The following is a 14,672-nucleotide window of genomic DNA, read 5'->3' on the forward strand; positions in this document are numbered from 1 at the left end:
AACTAGCTGATACCAAAGACTTGAATAGGAAGTAGAATCAAGATGATTATAAGAGCAGATGACTGGTGTGGCTCATCTGTTACTAATGAGCTGTATAAACTCATTGGTTAAGTCTCCACTGGATCAATTCAACAACAGGTCTCCTTGCCTGTGATCTTGGCCTTTCTAAACCCATGGCCAGAGGCATCTTTCCAAATTTAAATTTCATCATGCCACTTCCTGGCTTAAAGTCTCAGGACCAAAGCCATGATTCTAAATGTGGCCCACAAAACTCTCCATGATATGGTGCCTGCCTCTCTCTTATATCTCATCTCACTACATCTCCAATCCCCTCTTAAACTCTTTCTCTTAACATTTATTTGTTACACTACAAAATTTGTCGTAAAAATGCTCTAGATCCAAATCCTGGTTCTCCCATGTCATATTTAACTTTCAGCAACTTACAGAACCCACCCCAAGATGTGATACCTTACCTTTAAAAATTGGTCCAACGTGATGATAATACCTACCATAGATATTTTGAGGGAAGAATTAAAGATGACATAATAGAAAGTCTAATACTAACTGTTTAATAGGTGCCAGTAGTTCTTATACCTTCTAACCAACATCCATACAAGATCTATAATTGTTGAACAATCCACACACTAACAGCATACACAAATGCCTTCTGCCTTACTAGTATATTTTAACACTTAACCTAGGATTCATCTTCTTGAGGAAGATTTCTTTGATGTCTCTTAAAGTGAAAGAAGCTGGCCACTTTTACTCTCACAAGCTTGCTTGGTAGAGAACATTCAAAATGTGATTTCTATGGAAAGCAATCAAAAATTGGTTTACATATATGCCTTTCCCTTGAGTCTGGAGCTCCAGGTCAGGCACTTTGTCCCACTTCTGAATAGCCTCAATACCTACTGACTGCTAAATTCTTAGTAAAAGTAGTAAGTTAAAAAATGGATGAATATGTGGCCAGAGAGCAGATGCCAACAGTGATTATAACCTTAAAACAGAAAGACAAAGTAGGCATGAAATCCAAGTGTCTTTCTCCTCACCCTCCTCCCCAGACTTTATTAGTATTTGAATGAGGAGTCCCCAGATGTATCCTTTTTTCACAGTCTAGAACAGGAGTCCGCAAATGCTGACAGAGGCCATGTCTACTCAAAGTTTATACTAGTCTAGGTAGTAGAAATATCAGGTGGATTTTGTGGAGCAAGAATCTTAAAAGCACAAGGGGAGAAAAGTAATGTAAAAATCTCATGGGCCACCTCTTATAAGCCAGGGTATGAATAACATGACTGATGAAATTTTTACTTTTCACATTTTTTTTGCCTTTCCTTATCAGCAGATAAGAATGTGAATTTAGTAGCTGCAAAAATTTATTAATTGTACCACACTCACCTTTACAGGCTTAGAGCCAAAACCTTTTGACCCCAATATTCAAATTTATGGAAATTTTAATCCCCAGAGTGCTTTTTTGATCTGCTCCAGGCATCAGTTACAATTTCAAATTCTGGTGTTATCTCTGAGGAGGGACTAGCCTTTTAGAAGAGGGACTAGGGGGTAAATCACATGGACTGGGAAAGTTTGCAAAACATGCACTGGCAAGCATTTTCCTATTATTTCTTAGAGGGGGGTGAAAAAAACAACAGAGGACAGAAGGGAGTGTAGATAACGGACTTTATATTTGTGTGATGTGATTAGGGGACATTGCTGCAGAAAAGAGGCCAGTAGCAGCAGCATCACTATTGGCCCAGGAAACAACACGATGAGAACAAATAGAAATCAGCAGCTGGTGAACAGAATGTGTCTGTACATGGCATGGGACAGGAGATGTCTGACGGACGGCATAAAAACAGCATCTGAAACTCATCTCTCCATCCTTTCCATGCCAACAAACGAACTAGATTAACAAGCCCAGGATGATCAGGCCTACCACTGCATCAATAGTTGGGATAAGAAGATGAATTTAGGTTAAATGATTAGACTGGAACAGTTTTCTCCTTTTACTACCCAGAGGCCAATAATATTTAAGATGGGAGACCCATATATTCATTCATTCATTCATTCATTCATTCCTTGTACAAACCTATTACTTGCCAGGCACTGTGCTTGGAAGTGGGAATATAAAGATGAATAAGATATAATCCCTGTCCTCTAGTAAATTAGCCTTGTGGAGAGTACTAATATGAAAACGCAGCAGTAAAATACAGCCTCAAAGATATGACAGTACAGAAAGACAGAGGAGTGCTGGACATGGGAGACAATTATAATTAATAATTGGCTAGAGTATTTATACAGACTTTCCATAGGAGGCAAGGGCTTTGAATCTTAATCGGTGAGTGGTGCTAAACCTTTAGATGATACAGAATAAGCCATGAGAGCAAGTACAGGGAGATATAAAAGAGAATAAGAAACTGAATTCAAAAAAGCTCCCATTTATCCCACATCTAACTTCCTGTAATTTCTGATGAGTTCTCAAGCTATCCTTAAATATATTCACTTTTTTTTTACCCTAAATTCTGAGGGGCAAAAGTCACAATCTTTATAAGAAACATATATATTAAAAAACTAAGCTTTAAACACATCAAAAAAAAATCTGATGCCTTTTTGAATAAGCTAATATAGTATTTCCTATTAATTTAGACTCAAGTCTGTTCTAGATATTTTATGCTTATTTATGAGGCAGGGCTCTTACTTTCTAATGATTCATATGATATAACTTTGGCTCTCCAAACCCAGGAATAAAGCTTGAATACAAGAACCATGGTTTCAGTCACTTTTCCAGCATGTCCAAAAGCTAGTTCAGTTCTATCTTCATTGTAGGGAGCTGCTTAATGAATGGATTTTAAATGAATGAATGATCAACAGCATAAATTAATGAAGCAAGAAATATATAGAAAACAAATAAAAGTCAAAATGAAGGGAAGAGATCCAGGGTAGTTCTGTTCTGAAAACTTAGTAGACTGATAAAGACAAACAAACAAACAAACAAAAAAAACCTTTAAACACGTTCAACTTATCCTCCATGAAACCCAATCTTGACATTTTTTTTCTGTACATCATGAACTCTGCCCTAAAGATATTACCTTTTGAAAAGCAGTCACAGCTGGAGAGGGAAGATGGCGGCGTAGGAGGACGCTGGGCTCACCGCGTGTCCTGCTGATCACTTAGATTCCACCTACACCTGCCTAAATAACCCAGAAAACCGCCAGAGGATTAGCAGAACGGAGTCGCCAGAGCCAAGCGCAGACGAGAGGCCCACGGAAGAGGGTAGGAAGGGCGGCGAGGCGGTGCGCGCTCCACGGACCGTTGGGAGGGAGCCGGGGCGGAGGGGCGGCTCGCCGACCAAGCAGAGCCCCCGAGTCTGGCTTGCAAAAAGCTGAGGGTCCTGACGGACTGTGTTCCGACAGCAAGCGCGACTTAGCGGCTGGGAGGTCATAACTTAACAGCTCTGCTCAGAAAGCGGGAAGGCTGGAGGACAAAGGGAAGGAGAGCTGCTGAGCCCCCTGACGACAGAGCTCAGTTTGGTGGGGAACAAAGGCGCTCGCCAGCGCCATCTCCCCCGCCCATCCCCCAGCCAAAATCCCAAAGAGAACCAGTTCCTGCCAGGGAACTTGCTCGCTCCGCGCAAACACCCAACTCTGCGCTTCTGCGGAGCCAAACCTCCGGCAGCGGATCTGACTCCCTCCTGCTGCCACAGGGCCCCTCCTGAAGTGGATCACCTAAGGAGAAGCGAGCTAAGCCTGCCCCTCCTGCCCCTGTGCACCTTGCCTACCCACCCCAGCTAAGACGCCAGATCCCCAGCATCACAAGCCTGGCAGTGTGCAAGTAGCCCAGACAGGCCACCACACCCCACAGTGAATCCCGCCCCTAGGAGAGGGGAAGAGAAGGCACACACCAGTCTGACTGTGGACACAGCGGTGGGCTGGGGGCAGACATCAGGTCTGACTGCGGCTCCACCCACCAACTCCAGTTATACACCACAGCACAGGGGAAGTGCCCTGCAGGTCCTCACCACGCCAGGGACTATCCAAAATGACCAAGCGGAAGAATTCCCCTCAGAAGAATCTCCAGGAAATAACAACAGCTAATGAGCTGATCAAAAAGGATTTAAATAATATAACAGAAAGTGAATTTAGAATAATAGTCATAAAATTAATCGCTGGGCTTGAAAACAGTATAGCTGACAGCAGAGAATCTCTGGCTACAGAGATCAAGGGACTAAGGAACAGTCACGAGGAGCTGAAAAACGCTTTAAACGAAATGCATAACAAAATGGAAACCACCACGGCTCGGATTGAAGAGGCAGAGGAGAGAATAGGTGAACTAGAAGATAAAGTTATGGAAAAAGAGGAAGCTGAGAAAAAGAGGGATAAAAAAATCCAGGAATATGAGGGGAAAATTAGAGAACTAAGTGATACACTAAAAAGAAATAATCTACGCATAATTGGTATCCCAGAGGAGGAAGAGAGAGGGAAAGGTGCTGAAGGGGTACTTGAAGAAATTATAGCTGAGAACTTCCCTGAACTGGGGAAGGAAAAAGGCATTGAAATCCAAGAGGCACAGAGAACTCCCTTCAGACGTAACTTGAATCGATCTTCTGCACGACATATCATAGTGAAACTGGCAAAATACAAGGATAAAGAGAAAATTCTGAAAGCAGCAAGGGGTAAGCGTGCCCTCACATATAAAGGGAGACCTATAAGACTCGTGACTGATCTCTCTTTTGAAACTTGGCAGGCCAGAAAGAATTGGCACGAGATTTTCAGTGTGCTAGACAGAAAAAATATGCAGCCGAGAATCCTTTATCCAGCGAGTCTGTCATTTAGAATAGAAGGAGAGATAAAGGTCTTCCCAAACAAACAAAAACTGAAGGAATTTGTCACCACTAAACCAGCCCTCCAAGAGATCCTAAGGGGGACCCTGTGAGACAAAGTACCAGAGACATCACTACAAGCATAAAACATACAGACATCACAATGACTCTAAACCCATATCTTTCTATAATAACACTGAATGTAAATGGATTAAATGCGCCAACCAAAAGACATAGGGTATCAGAATGGATAAAAAAACAAGACCCATCTATTTGCTGTCTACAAGAGACTCCTTTTAGACCTGAGGACACCTTTAGATTGAGAGTGAGGGGATGGAGAACTATTTATCATGCGACTGGAAGCCAAAAGAAAGCTGGAGTAGCCATACTTCTATCAGACAAACTAGACTTTAAATTAAAGGCTGTAACAAGAGATGAAGAAGGACATTATATAATAGTGACAGGGTCTATCCATCAGGAAGAGCTAACAATTATAAATGTCTATGCGCCGAATACCGGAGCGCCCAAATATATAAAACAATTACTCATAAACATAAGCAACCTTATTGATAAGAATGTGGTAATTGCAGGGGACTTTAACACCCCACTTACAGAAATGGATAGGTCATCTAGACACACGGTCAATAAAGAAACAAGGGACCTGAATGAGACATTGGATCAGATGGACTTGACAGATATATTTAGAACTCTGCATCCCAAAGCAACAGAATATACTTTCTTCTCGAGTGCACATGGAACATTCTCCAAGATAGATCATATACTGGGTCACAAAACAGCCCTTCATAAGTTTACAAGAATTGAAATCATACCATGCATACTTTCAGACCACAATGCTATGAAGCTTGAAATCAACCACAGAAAAAAGTCTGGAAAACCTCCAAAAGCATGGAGGTTAAAGAACACCCTACTAACGAATGAGTGGGTCAACCAGGCAATTAGAGAAGAAATTAAAAAATATATGGAAACAAACGAAAATGAAAATACAACAATCCAAACACTTTGGGATGCAGCGAAGGCAGTCCTGAGAGGAAAATACATTGCAATCCAGGCCTATCTCAAGAAACAAGAAAAATCCCAAATACAAAATCTAACAGCACACCTAAAGGAAATAGAAGCAGAACAGCAAAGGCAGCCTAAACCCAGCAGAAGAAGAGAAATAATAAAGATCAGAGCAGAAATAAACAATATAGAATCTAAAAAAACTGTAGAGCAGATCAACGAAACCAAGAGTTGGTTTTTTGAAAAAAATAAACAAAATTGACAAACCTCTAGCCAGGCTTCTCAAAAAGAAAAGGGAGATGACCCAAATAGATAAAATCATGAATGAAAATGGAATTATTACAACCAATCCCTCAGAGATACAAACAATTATCAGGGAATACTATGAAAAATTATATGCCAACAAATTGGACAACCTGGAAGAAATGGACAAATTCCTGAACACCCACACTCTTCCAAAATTCAATCAGGAGGAAATAGAAAGTTTGAACAGACCCATCACCAGCGAAGAAATTGAATCGGTTATCAGAAATCTCCCAACAAATAAGAGTCCAGGACCAGATGGCTTCCCAGGGGAGTTCTACCAGACGTTTAAAGCAGAGATAATACCTATCCTTCTCAAGCTATTCCAAGAAATAGAAAGGGAAGGAAAACTTCCAGACTCATTCTATGAAGCCAGTATTACTTTGATTCCCAAACCAGACAGAGACCCAGTAAAAAAAGAGAACTACAGGCCAATATCCCTGATGAATATGGATGCAAAAATTCTCAATAAGATACTAGCAAATCGAATTCAACGGCATGTAAAAAGAATCATTCACCATGATCAAGTGGGATTCATTCCTGGGATGCAGGGCTGGTTCAACATTCGCAAATCAATCAACGTAATACATCACATTAACAAAAAAAAAGAGAAACACCATATGATCCTGTCAATCGATGCAGAAAAGGCCTTTGACAAAATCCAGCACCCTTTCTTAATAAAAACCCTTGAGAAAGTCGGGAGAGAAGGAACATACTTAAAGATCATAAAAGCCATTTATGAAAAGCCCACAGCTAACATCATCCTCAACGGGGAAAAACTGAGAGCTTTTTCCCTGAGATCAGAAACACGACAGGGATGCCCACTCTCACCGCTGTTGTTTAACATAGTGCTGGAAGTTCTAGCATCAGCAATCAGACAGCAAAAGGAGATCAAAGGCATCAAAATTGGCAAAGATGAAGTCAAGCTTTCGCTTTTTGCAGATGACATGATATTATACATGGAAAATCCGATAGACTCCACCAAAAGTCTGCTAGAACTGATACATGAATTCAGCAAAGTTGCAGGATACAAAATCAATGTACAGAAATCAGTTGCATTCTTATACACTAACGATGAAGCAACAGAAAGACAAATAAAGAAACTGATCCCATTCACAATTGCACCAAGAAGCATAAAATACCTAGGAATCAATCTAACCAAAGATGTAAAGGATCTGTATGCTGAAAACTATAGAAAGCTTATGAAGGTAATTGAAGAAGATTTAAAGAAATGGAAAGACGTTCCCTGCTCATGGATTGGAAGAATAAATATTATCAAAATGTCAATACTACCCAAAGCTATCTACACATTCAATGCAATCCCAATCAAAATTGCACCAGCATTCTTCTCGAAACTAGAACAAGCAATCCTAAAATTCATATGGAACCACAAAAGGCCCCGAATAGCCAAAGTAATTTTGAAGAAGAAGACCAAAGCAGGAGGCATCACAATCCCAGACTTTAGCCTCTACTACAAAGCTGTCATCATCAAGACAGCATGGTATTGGCACAAAAACAGACACATAGACCAATGAAATAGAATAGAAACCCCAGAACTAGACCCACAAACGTATGGCCAACTCATCTTTGACAAAGCAGGAAAGAACATCCAATGGAAAAAAGACAGTCTCTTTAACAAATGGTGCTGGGAGAACTGGACAGCAACATGCAGAAGGTTGAAACTAGACCACTTTCTCACACCATTCACAAAAATAAACTCAAAATGGATAAAGGACCTGAATGTGAGACAGGAAACCATCAAAACCTTAGAGGAGAAAGCAGGAAAAGACCTCTCTGACCTCAGCCGTAGCAATCTCTTACTCGACACATCCCCAAAGGCAAGGGAATTAAAAGCAAAAGTGAATTCCTGGGACCTTATGAAGATAAAAAGCTTCTGCACAGCAAAGGAAACAACCAACAAAACTAAAAGGCAACCAACGGAATGGGAAAAGATATTTGCAAATGACATATCGGACAAAGGGCTAGTATCCAAAATCTATAAAGAGCTCACCAAACTCCACACCTGAAAAACAACCCAGTGAAGAAATGGGCAGAAAACATGAAAAGACACTTCTCTAAAGAAGACATCCGGATGGCCAACAGGCACATGAAAAGATGCTCAACGTCGCTCCTCGTCAGGGAAATACAAATCAAAACCACACTCAGATATCACCTCACGCCAGTCAGAGTGGCCAAAATGAACAAATCAGGAGACTATAGATGCTGGAGAGGATGTGGAGAAACGGGAACCCTCTTGCACTGTTGGTGGGAATGCAAATTGGTGCAGCCGCTCTGGAAAGCAGTGTGGTGGTTCCTCAGAAAATTAAAAATAGACCTACCCTATGACCCAGCAATAGCACTGCTAGGAATTTATCCAAGGGACACAGGAGTACTGATGCATAGGGGCACTTGTACCCCAATGTTCATAGCAGCACTCTCAACAATAGCCAAATTATGGAAAGAGCCTAAATGTCCATCAACTGATGAATGGATAAAGAAATTGTGGTTTAGATACACAATGGAGTACTACGTGGCAATGAGAAAAAATGAAATAGGGCCTTTTGTAGCAACGTGGATGGAACTGGAGAGTGTGATGCTAAGTGAAATAAGCCATACAGAGAAAGACAGATACCATATGGTTTCACTCTTATGTGGATCCTGAGAAACTTAAGAGAAACCCATGGGGGAGGGGAACAAAAAAAAAAAAAAAAAAGAGGTTAGAGTGGGAGAGAGCCAAAGCATAAGAGACTGTTGAGAACTGAGAACAAACTAAGGGTTGATGGGGGGTGGGAGGGAGGAGAGGGTGGGTGATGGGTATTGAGGAGGGCACCTTTTGGGATGAGCACTGGGTGTTGTATGGAAACCAATTTGACAATAAATTTCATATATAAAAAAAAAAAAGAAAGAAAAAGAAAAGCAGTCACAGAGACTGCCCCACACACATTTTCAAGAACATTCTTCCCTTTTTTAACCATTTATAGATGCCACTTCTTTCTATATGACCACAAGAATGAAAAAACCTTCTCTATACATATCTAAATTGCATTGCATGTATATTACCAAAACCTCCCTGAGAGACAGAAAACAAAACAGGCCAATTACCATAAAACACTATATACAAATGATATTCTAGAAAAGGTATTCATAACTCACATCACAAATGGTTAGCTTCCCTAATACATAAAGAACTGCCAATATTCAATACAAAATAAGACTAACACCATAATAGGAAAATAGGGGGAAAAGCTTTTCTCCTTCCTTTCTCCTATTATTTCCCAGCTTTGTCTATCACCTAGAAGCAGCGATCCCAAACAGAACAAGTAGTTTCCAGATCTTGACTTCTGATGCCATTCTACTCTAAAAGAACCAAAGCTTTTTGGGGGAAAAAACGGATTCTGGGATTATTACAGGGAAAATAAAAGATGACCCTGGAATATCTGTTTGGTCAGAAATTAAGCAAACACTCAAAGAATAATGGAAAAATGCCAAAGAAATGTAAGAGTCATCACAAAAGGCTTCCATTGGGCAAGTATGGAACAATTTGAACATCAGCATAAAACATAATTGTAATAGACGGTAATCTTTCAAGTAAAATAGGAATTCACGAATTCATACTGCTATAAATACTATCATGGATTTGTATTTTATCAATTTGGCTAATCTGTGACTACATTTCCCAGAATTCCCTTTCCTGCAGAGTTCTGAGTTACCATGACCCAGAAGTGATATTCTGCAAAACAGAAGTAAATGAGCAGCAGGATTACATTATACTCAAGTGGGTGCAGGGAACAGATAATGGATGCTGTTGCAGTCCACTTACATTGTTGCTTATCTTGTCAGGAGGGAGCAACCAGGTCCATCAGCAATTGCTACCACCTTGGCCTCAGTTCCTCTGGTGCCTGGCCAGAGGTATGTTCAGCTCCATGGTGAAGGGCACTGGCTTCTCTTGCAGGATACTCCATAATCTAAGTTTCGGGCTTGGAGGGGATGAGAAACCAAAGTGGATTCTATTCTATCCTCACCAGTGCCAATTTACGCATGCTTCCCCTACTTCATGTCCATTGATTCTTCCTGACTGCCTGTCCAGTGAGATTCAGTCCAGCTCCGGACACAGAAACAAAGGCTTACAAGACTGTGTAGTCAGCCCCCACAACTGCATTAGAGGATAACCTCTATAATAAATCCTTTGTGCTTCTCTACTCAAACCCTGATTGATACAAATGCATGAATGAGTGAATGAGTGAGAAGAGAGAACTGTATGCCTTAGTACAAATCTCAAAGAATCTCCCCACAAGATACTTAATTGTCTATTAATTAATGATCACAAATCCTTATTAACTAGCTTTACAGTTACATGTAAAGCCATGTTAGCCAAGTAATGAATTTTAACATCACCAGTAATGGAATACATTGACAGTGCATATCACCTGATATGATGAGATGAACTCAGCATCATTTTTGAGGTAAAACTGCTGAAAATGAGAAAATACCAGACACATACAAGTTAAGGAACATTTTACAAGTAACTGGCCTGCAACTTCCAAAATGTCCAGGTTAAGAAAGACAAGTAAAGGCTGAGGAACTGTCCAGCTTGAAGGAGACTAAAGAGACATGGCAATCAAATACAATGTGTGGATAACAGGAAAAATCTGAATGGAGTCTGAAGATTACATGATTAAAATGGAATTACATTAATTTCCTGATTTTTTTTTCCCAAATGCCTCTGGTTTCAGAAAATACATACTTGAAAAGGTTATCAAGTTTGTATCTCATTCTCATATAGTTTACCATATATGGTGATAAATATGTTTGTGCATATTTATACACATATTAAACTGATTCATTGATATTTACAAATACATATATGGAGAGAGTGAGGGAGAATAAGAATGAAAAGGCAAGTATGCTAAAATGTTAACAACTTGAAAATAAGGATGAAAGATATACAGGAACTCTATTTTTCCTACTGTTTTTGCAACTTTTCTGTACATTTGAAACATTTTAAAATAAAAAGTAACATATGTACACATCACAGGGGAAGGTTATGAACAGGTACAAAAGAAAAAGAAATAAAACCATCTCTTACTTATTTCAAAATAGTATGAGCCTCACTCATATTAAGAAAAATTCACATCTCTCAGATACAGAAGGATAAAAAGTACTGTTGATCAGCATGTTGGTGAAAGTATGAGGCGGCGGAATGGGCTGGGTATCTTATGTTTATAACACTGCTTCTATACCGGTTCTATACTTAGCTGGCTTACCTGTATGAACAGCATCAAGGGTCCCATTTGCCCTCTGGTCATCTGTCAAGGTTGGCCAAAGACAACACTAGCCAGACATAGAGGGAGGGAGGAGAGAACAGTCTGAATATCTCTCAGGCTTCCTCTCCGAGGGTTTGTTTCCGGCTGCCTACCTCCTCGACCAAAGATCATAGTCCCTTAAAGATGGCCCTTTCCGCACATCCTCTCTGTCTTTAGGCAACAGTAAGTGCCCCCCCCCTTTTAAAGGCCTAATGGACAAAACCTAACCCCCTGACTAGCCCTGGGATATTATCTTGGCATATTACCTTGGGGTTTTTCTATATCCTGTCCGTAGTTTGTAAATAGGCCATTTATTCAATCTTCTTTGAAATACCCAGAATACCTAAGCATCTCCAATTTCTAGTTGTAGTTAAATAGTACAAATTCAATTGAGGGAAATTAAGTGATTTCTATCAAAATAACAATGCATAGATAGCACTTTCATATCTAGACAATCATTGTGCATAAATATGATATATATATCACCACATTGTAGAATGACAAGTGCTCATTTGTGATGTGAGTTATGAATACCTTTTCTAGAATATCATTTGTATATAGTGTTTTATGGTTTGTAATATAAAATGTTGGCAACACTCTAAATGCATCAATGGGAAGGAGTTCCAATTAGAATACTGTGCAGTCATTAGAAGAATATGACAACTCTTTAAACATGGCATGGAATGATCTTCAAGGTATAATGTTAAAAAAAATAAAAGTGTACTACACTGTGTTAGTATGCTTCCATTTGTGTAAAATGTGTGTGCACATGTGTGTGACTTTATACACGTATAAATACACAGACACCACATATGCTTATATATACTACACATATACTACACATACACATATACACATTATCTCAAAAAGGGTGATAAAGTGACTATTAAGAGTAGTTCTATCTAGAAGGAAAACTGAATGGCTGGGGTGGTGTGGGAAATATCACAGATAAAAACTACTAACTTTCTTTTGGAACTTCTGAGTTTTATACTATACCCATGTGTTACCTATTAACAAAATAACTAAAAATGTAATTTACCTACAGAGTCCCTAAGTAGATTTCCTACAATGCAAACAGGGAAAGGGGAAAGCCATCAGGTGAGATTACTGGTCAACTTTAATTCAATTCAGATTTTTTTTTATAAGAGAGGTGCTAGGGCCTCAAAAATATGAGCCTGTATATGAGGGGCGGAGGTTGAGTACTTGTGATGGGACCGAGGAAATGAATCTAGTCATGGGGCTGAGCACTTGGAGCACAACCCGGTGGTGCAGTGCCCATTTTTAACATGTGTATTGTACAATTTCAAGTATAGCTCAGTGCATCACTGATTCTATGTGGAAGTCAGGGGTCAGGCCGTGAAGAAAGAACATAACATCTAATAGATTAGACATTGAACTGGGAGATCCTTGAAATCTGGAAGATGGTGGTTACAGCACTGTCCAGGAAAAACCACCCATTGATGACAGGACGCCAGCTGGTAGCAGGAACTAAATGGCCTGGGAAAGTAGAACAGGTATGAATGTGGAACAGTAGTAAGAGAGTCAGTTTTCCCAGAAAAATGAGGCTGGCATGAACAAGGTAGTATGGTAGAGTCCCAGAGTTGAGCAGAGTGACACTGAGACAGGGCATTAATCTAGCAGAGAACTGGAGCAAGGGCTTACTAAAGTGAGTGGGTAGTGCCTCATAGACACTCAGGTCCAGCAGGCACACCCTCTCATGGCAGCAAGACCACAGTGTAAGCTCTCTTCTGCTATGACTGTTGCACAGAGGAAGCACACTGTATGGGCTGGCTGAGCAATGAATAGCCAGACAAACGAGACAAACTGCAATGGACCTGGATCTAGAGGTGGGGTCTATCCATAATTCCAGAAAAGAGACTGTAGGAGACAAAAGCCCATGAAACGTGCCTGCATATAAGAACAGATAGGAAGTGAGCTGCCCCTTGCAATATGGGTAAGAATCAGATATAGGAAGACAAGCAGGATACTGTGCAGACCCAACAAGTAGCATGTTCATCATTGCTAACCGCTCTGACAAAGATTCATTCTACACAGTAAAGGGCTTGTATTCCTATTTTTTGAAAATTTTCCTTTCTCTTTCCTGAATATCTTTTATATACTTTTGTTTTTCTACTTCTTGGATACCATCAAGGGTCAAGCTCATCAGACAGTTATAAGAGTAAAACTATTATTTTTGCAGCAGGAAATGAAGTAATTGTTGCAGTTATGATACACTAGACATAGTTAGGGAAGGATATGCAACAAATAGATGCACTATATAAAGAAACATTTTTTTTTCCTCTGAGCTGTTTCTGTAAACAATTCTAAAGTTCATTTAAGGTTGTTTTTTCAGGGGCCCCCCAGGTGGCCCAGTAAGTTAAGGTCTGAATCTTGATTTTGGCTCAGGTCACGATCTCACAGGTCACAGGTTTGATTCCTATATCGGCCTCTGCGCTGAGAGCACAGAGCCTGCTTAGGATTCTCTCTCTCTCTCTCTCTCTCTCTCTCTCTCTCTCTCTCTCTCTGTTCCTTCTCCAGTTGTGCACATATCCTCTCTCTCAAATAAACATAAAAAAATCTAAGATTGTTTTTTCACGTCATTTTTTCTAAATCTTGAACGGATATACATGAATATATGTCAGAAATACAAGACTTAAAGTCACTAATATTTAATGAATGGCCAAGAAATTAAGTGATTTTTTTTTCAGATAAAAGGGAAAATAACCTAGAAAGCAAATTAAAATTCCAACTTAATGTCCTGGAAGATAAATTATATTCAAAGCCATAGAGACAGCCAAACCCCCCTGACCACCTCAGCCTGAAGACTTTCTTGGAAGCTCTAATTCCACAGAGACAACTTTACAAAAATATGAATCAAATTCAATATTCAGTTTGAACACTTTGAAATAAAGAGATAGGGACCTTTTCATCCACATATCTTCCCTTTTTTTCACATATAAACACCATTTCCTGGTTTCCAAACTGTTCCTGTGTCGAAAACACGTTTATGTTTACCTGGATTTCTGGAACATATCAATAGAGTAAAAGCAAAAGCAAGGTCTCAGAGGAACTGCATACTCAAAGCAGAGGTGCTAAAAATAACCTTAGTGTCTAATCTCAGCCTTTTCCCTTTCATTTACAGATATATCCAGAAAACCTGCTGCCTAAAAGGATGTAACAGTTCAAAACCTACCAATGCTCCAACAAAAAACTACATTTTGATCTGTGAGTGC

The sequence above is a fragment of the Puma concolor genome, chromosome C1 (genome assembly GCF_028749965.1).
Source record: "Puma concolor isolate L17-30 chromosome C1, mPumCon1.1.hap2, whole genome shotgun sequence".
NCBI classification, from domain to species: Eukaryota; Metazoa; Chordata; class Mammalia; order Carnivora; family Felidae; genus Puma; species Puma concolor.